We start from the raw sequence: 6,000 nt of genomic DNA, 5'->3' as shown, positions 1-6,000 counted from the left end.
GGAAAGGAAGGAAGGAAAGAAAGAAGGAAGGAAGGAAAGAAGGAAGGAAAGAAAGAAGGAAGGGGAGGAGGAAGGAAGAAGGGAAGGAAGGAAGGAAGGAAAGAAGGAAGTTAGGGAAGGAAAGAAGGAAGTTAGGAAAGGAAGGAAGGAAAGAAAGAAGGAAGGAAGGAAAGAAAGAAGGAAGGGGGGGAGGAAGGAAGAAGGGAAGGAAAGAAAGAAGGAAGTTAGGAAAGGAAGGAAGGAAAGAGGGAAGGAAAGAAGGAAGAAGGAAGGAAGGAAGGAGGGAAGGAAGGGAGGAAGGAGAGACAGCCAAGAGATAATCATTCAGGCTGCCATGATGGGTGTTGGGCTAGACGTTGGGTGATTCACTCCAGTCACTGTCTTAGGATGGGGAGCCTGAGGCTGGGAGGGCTTGGGAGGCGCTGGGGAATTTGTCCAAGGAAACTCATGTGCCAGGCTGAGATTCCTCTTGGCTGTCAGCTCTATGACCTCCTAAGAGAAATCAAGATCTCGGACAGCGAGGGAGGGAGAAGGGGAAGCGGGAAGAAGGGGTAGAGAAGGAAAGACCCAGGACCCACTGGGCTGGATCCTTTGTGCCCATCTCGTAGCTCTTCTCCACGTCCCCCAACCCGTGGTGTTCGGCTGCAGACACTGCCACTATCCCCACCCCCACCTCCACTCTGCCCCCATGCTGCGAGGGGGGAGGCCCTGCCAGCTTGCTTCCCCAGGTCAAGCCACAGTAAAGGGCCACCATTCTGCTGCCCTGAGGCTCCTTTGCTGACTGTCAACATCACTTAGTTTTATGGCCTTTAGATACTCGGGAGGCAGCCCTCATAGCCTGCCTAACACCCCGCCTCTCATTAGTGCCTGCTAGTGTGTGTGTGTGTGTGTGTGTGTGTGTGTGTGTTTACGGTTCACTGGGGGAAATTCTTAGATTTGTTTCTTGGGGGTCGGCCACCCAGCCTGAGGTCAGCCCGAGGCTCTGCTGACCGGGGTGTTGAGTTCGTCCTGGGAACCCTGTATGTCCGATGCAGGAAGAGTGCCCTCTCTGGAGTCAGCTGGGCTTGGATTCCCACACTACCCTGTCAACCTGGGGTACCGACAGAGCTTTCCTGAGACTCAGTCTCCTTATCTGTTAAATGGAGTGTCACAGCCCATTTGGGCTGCTGTCACCAACCACCACAGACTGGGTGGCTGATCCCCAAGAGAAACTGATCAGTCACAGATCTGGAAGCTGGAAATCCCAGATCAGGGGGTGCCAGCGTGGTGGGGCTGAGGGACCTGTTCTGGGTCGCGGACTCTTCATGTGTCTCCACACGGCGGAAGGGGGTGAGGGAGCTCTCTAGGGTCCTCTTTGTAAGGACACTAATCCCACACAGGAAGGCTCCACTCATGAAATTCATATGTCTAACCCCCAATATGACTGCATTTGGAGATAGAGCATTTTGGAGGTAAGTAAGCTTAAATGAAGCCATAAGGGTGGGGGTCCTCATGCGATAGGATTGGTGGCCTTATAAGAAGAGGAAGGGAGAGAGAGAGATCTCTCTTCCTCCACAAGAGGACAGTGAGAAGGCAGCTGTCTGCAAGCCGGGAAGATAGCTCTTACCAAGAACCAAATCTGCACCTTGATCTTGGACCGATCCTAGACTTCCTGTTTCTAGAACTGTGAGGCAAGAAATGGCAGCTGTTGAAGCCAGCCCCCGCCCCCCGCCCCGGCCCTTCCCGATCAGTGATATTTTCTTGAGTAAGACACCTGGTCTGGTTCTCTGTTGGGTCTGAGAATCTCCTGAGGGCAGAGAGCCCCTATAGTCACCAGGCCATCTCATTTCCTGACACAGTGCGCGAATGTGGTGCCACCCTCAATGTGGATGACAGCTTTTTACTGGACAAAAGATGCCAGCTCCTATTGAATCCTCTGGTGTGTGGCACTGTAGTTATGAACAGTTTTTCTGACCTGGTCACCCTCTGGTAGGTTCCTGAGACAAAACATAGGACACCCAGTTAAATCAGAATTTCTGGTAAACAACGAAGGTGAAATATGTTTTTAGCATAAGTATGTCCCAAATGTTGCACAGGACACATGCTAAAACACGATTTGTCTTTTACTATTTATTTATTTATTTATTTATTTATTTATTAACGTTTATTTATTTTTGAGACAGAGAGAGACAGAGCATGAACAGGGGAGGGGCAGAGAGAGAGGGAGACACAGAATCTGAAACAGGCTCCAGGCCCGAGCTGTCAGCACAGAGCCTGACGCGGGGCTCGAACCCACGGACCGTGAGATCATGACCTGAGCCGAAGTCGGACGCTTAACCGACTGAGCCACCCAGGCGCCCCTATTTTTAAAAATGTTTAATTAAAAAATAATTTTTTTAACGTTTATTTATTTTTGACAGAGAGAGAGAGAGAGAGACAGAGACAGAGCATGAGCTGGGGAGGGGCAGAGAGGGAGACACAGAATCCAAAGCAAGCTCCAGGCCCCCAGCCATCAGCACAGAGCCCAACGTGGGGCTCGAACTCACAGGCCGCGAGATCATGACCTGAGCCAAAGTCGGATGCTCAACCGACTGAGCCACCCAGGCGCCCCCACGATTTGTCTTTTAACTGAAATTCACATTTAACTGGGCATCCTGGTTTTTTTTTTTTGTTTTGTTTTTGTTTGTTTGTTTGTTTTTGTTTGAGAGAGCACAAGCAGGGAAGAGGGGCAGAGGGAGAGGGAGAGAGAATCCCAAGCAGGCTCCATGTTCGTTGCAGAGCTCGAGCCCACGACCCCTGGGATCATAACCTGAGCTGAAATCAGGAGTCGGATGCTCAACTGACTGAGCCCCCCAGGAGCCCCCCCCCCCCCCCGCTCGTCTTTTCATAGAAGGCCTGGGAAGCAAAGCCCTTGACCTAGAGCAATGGTTCTCAAAGTGTGGTCCCAGGACCAGCGCATCAACAAATCTTAGTTCAGAACAGAAAATCTCGGTCCCCGCTCAGACTGGCAGAGCCAGAACCTCTGCAGGGTGCCTGCATTCTGTGTTTTGACATTTTCCCTGGTGATTCTGATGGGAGCTATAGATTGAGGGCCACTGATTCAGAGAACGATGTTAATACCAGTAGGTTCCTCCCCCCCCCCCCCCCCCCCCCCACACACATCCGCTCACTCAGCTGCCAAGTGTAGTGACATAAATGATATCAGGGACGTTACAAGGCGCTCTCTCCCCGTGGTTTCTGCGGCTTCATAGGAGACCGCAGAGGCTTGTACAAGCAGAATGTTCTCCTCTTGGCCTCCGGGCTCTGTTCCACCCGCCCCATCTGCTCCCGAGCCTGCGGAGGGCTGTGAACCAGAGAATTGATTCTTCAGGCGGGATCTGCCAGTCGCAGCCGGCGGGGAGGGGCCTGGCGGCTGGAGGGACACGTGTGCCGGGAGGGAAGCAGGAAGTGACTTCGGGAGAGGAGCCGGCCGAGCCAGCGGCAGCGGGGCTGATGGAAGTGGAGTGGGGGCTTGAGAGGGCACCGTAGTGAGTCAGCTCTTTCTCCCTTCAGCGCCTCGGTTGGGCCGGAGGCCCGGGGTCTGGGGCCCTCAGGAGAGTGTGGGACCTGGAAGGGCAAAATGGAGTTTGGAAGGCGGTGCCCTCCGGGGAGAGGAGGGGGTCGGGGGGAGAAGCCGGATGGCTGTGGCAGGTGGCAGAGGAGGGGAGGGGTGCCCGGAGCCCCCTCTTCCCCCTGGCCGGGTCGGCTGGAGGGTGTTGACCTGCCTTCCTTTGACAGTGGTTCACCAAATCCTCTTTGTTCGGCGGTTCGTGGTGGGCGTGCGGCTGTGTGTGTGGGGGGGTGTCCCTGGGGCCCTGGGGGGGGGGAGCAGAGGCGGGGCAGTCTGCGTCCCCTCCCACTCATCCTGGGGAGCAGCACGGCCTTTTGAACCTGACTGGACATTTGGTGACGGTGCAGCCGGCCTGAGCATGTGCATTTGTAACCCTTCCCCGGGGTCACTGGCCCCCGGACCACACTTGGAGCAGTGAGGTATCAGAGAACTTTCCACAGTCCCATCGGCCCAAGCCTGAACCCGGTTGCTGGATTCAACTCGTGGAGCCAGTGTGTGTGTGTGTGTGTGTGTGTGTGTGCAGTTTTATTAAATGTTCCCACCTCTCCAACATCATCAATACCTTGAGGCCGGCTCTGGGAGGCAGGGCAACAGGTTAAGGAGGGAGAGAAAAGAAATCCTGTATCAGTCAGGGAGCCTCCTGTGCCGCTGGAGAAGAATGTGTGCACACATCTTTAAAGTTGGGGAGGGCAGAGAATAATCCTCCCTCTTGCACATTAATCCACGTTTATGTATTAACATCCGGCCCACAAGGAAGTCTGAGCCCCATCGCGGGCGGTGCTGGGACTGGCGCCCCTGTTCCCAAGGTGCTACTTACTGGCCGACCTATTGGAGAAAACTTTTCGTTCACTTGGGACTCTGTGCCAGTCTTGCCGGTCCCTCCCTCGCAGGGCAGGGCAAGTCACTTTCAAGGCTCTGGGCCTCCTAGAAGCGCCAGGGTTAGAGCAATGCTTTCCATTTTCATGGGTGTGAGACTCCCTCAAAGCACTTGATAAAATGCAGAGTCTTGTTTCAGCAAGTCCCGGTGGGGCCCAACATCCTGCATTTCTAACTGGCTCCCGAGGGGGACCACCCTTCGAGCAGTGAGGATGTAAAACAGCACCTGGAAGAAACTTCCAGGGCCACCGGGTTTGCATTTTCAATGGTAAATGCTGTGATTCTTGGGACGGAAAGGGCGTGCTTGGCCTTGCTGATCTTTTCCCTTCTATCTTGGGTGCTCAGGTAGATGCAGACAGGCTGGGGTAGTGCTGTCCCTCAAACCAGGCCCTCCCGCCCCCGGAACACCCAGAGCTCTCTTGGTGGCGAACCCACAAAGTCCACGTTGACTTTGGCCTGTTGGCAAATGTATGTGGTTTCCTCTTCTCTGTAGCTGTTAAAAGGCACATTCAGTACTGAAAAAAAAAATTGTGTTTATTTTTTTGTTTGTTTGTTATGACCTGTGTTAGATGATAAGTACTAAGGGGTGACAGCTGTGTGCCTTTCTTTGCAAACGCTGTTTTAAATTTTATCCACAAGCAGCCAGAAATAGAAGGTTGGGGGGTAATGATCCAGATGTCTTGGTTGACAGAGAAACACAAACCACTCATTTTAGGGGGACCTAACATGATGAAGTATGTAAATGGGTGGGTTTTTTAAAAAATATATTATTTTTTCTTTCTTGGGGGCACTCCCTTTCCTGAGTTTTTATTTAGACGCGGTCTGAATCCATAGAGGCTGTTTCTCTTAGAGGTTTCCTGGCAAGGGAGCTGGGCTTGGGCTCATCTGGGCTCACCTGGGGACCCACAGCCTTCCCAGGTTGGAGTCCTATCCACGTTGCTGAGCCCCTTGGCATAAGGGCCCCGTCCACCCTCTGCCACGGTTTCCTTACGGGGTTAACAGAGTCAGCGTCTTTAGCTCTTGGTCCGGCTCACAGAGCTCTGGGACCTGGCTGGGCTGAGCCCCGTGGGGTCGTGTCCAGCCCTGTGGGAGCTGGAAGACCGGTGGGCAGTTGAATGAGCCCTTTGAGATGAGGCTCTGAGCCCTGATGTTTGTGTACCGGAACATGGGGCTTTTCAACAAATGGGTTTCTCTGCCTTGTAACTTTCCACAGCAAGACTCTGATCCCCTATCGTGTCAGAGCTAGAATTTAAAACGTGTTCAAGTCTAGAGGAGGTCCGCTGAGTGGAAACAAGAAGGAATGGTACTTCCCTTTCTTTCCTTGGTGGGCAGTAGTGTGAGTTCCGTTTCATTGGCGGTGTGCTCAGTTGACAGGGAAATGCTCCCTCTTCTAGCTCCCTCTCCTTGTCCTTGCTGAGTGTCCCATCAAGGTAAGCTGGCCCCTTTCTTTTTTTTTCTTTTTTTTTCTTAATGTTTTTTATTTATTTTTGAGACAGAGAGAGACAGAGCATGAGCAGGGAAGGGGCAGAGAGAGA

General features: G+C 53.0%; 1 protein-coding gene across 3 annotated transcripts in view; it reads left to right on the top strand.

Moving 5' to 3' along the window:
- The first annotated feature begins 3,386 nt into the window (after positions 1 to 3,386).
- SLC39A11 (solute carrier family 39 member 11) overlaps positions 3,387 to 6,000 on the top strand; it is a 344,617-nt gene continuing 342,003 nt past the window's right edge. For 2 of the 3 annotated variants that reach the window (XM_049637702.1, XM_049637701.1), the window contains exon 1: positions 3,392 to 3,506. The gene's annotated coding sequence lies outside the window, so the exon portion shown is untranslated. Of the gene's footprint in view, positions 3,507 to 6,000 lie in introns of all 3 variants that reach the window. The other variant, XM_049637703.1, reaches the window with a different exon arrangement.

Source organism: Panthera uncia, chromosome E1 (assembly GCF_023721935.1).
Source record: "Panthera uncia isolate 11264 chromosome E1, Puncia_PCG_1.0, whole genome shotgun sequence".
NCBI lineage: Eukaryota > Metazoa > Chordata > Mammalia > Carnivora > Felidae > Panthera > Panthera uncia.
This window is presented reverse-complemented; position numbering and strand designations above follow the sequence as displayed.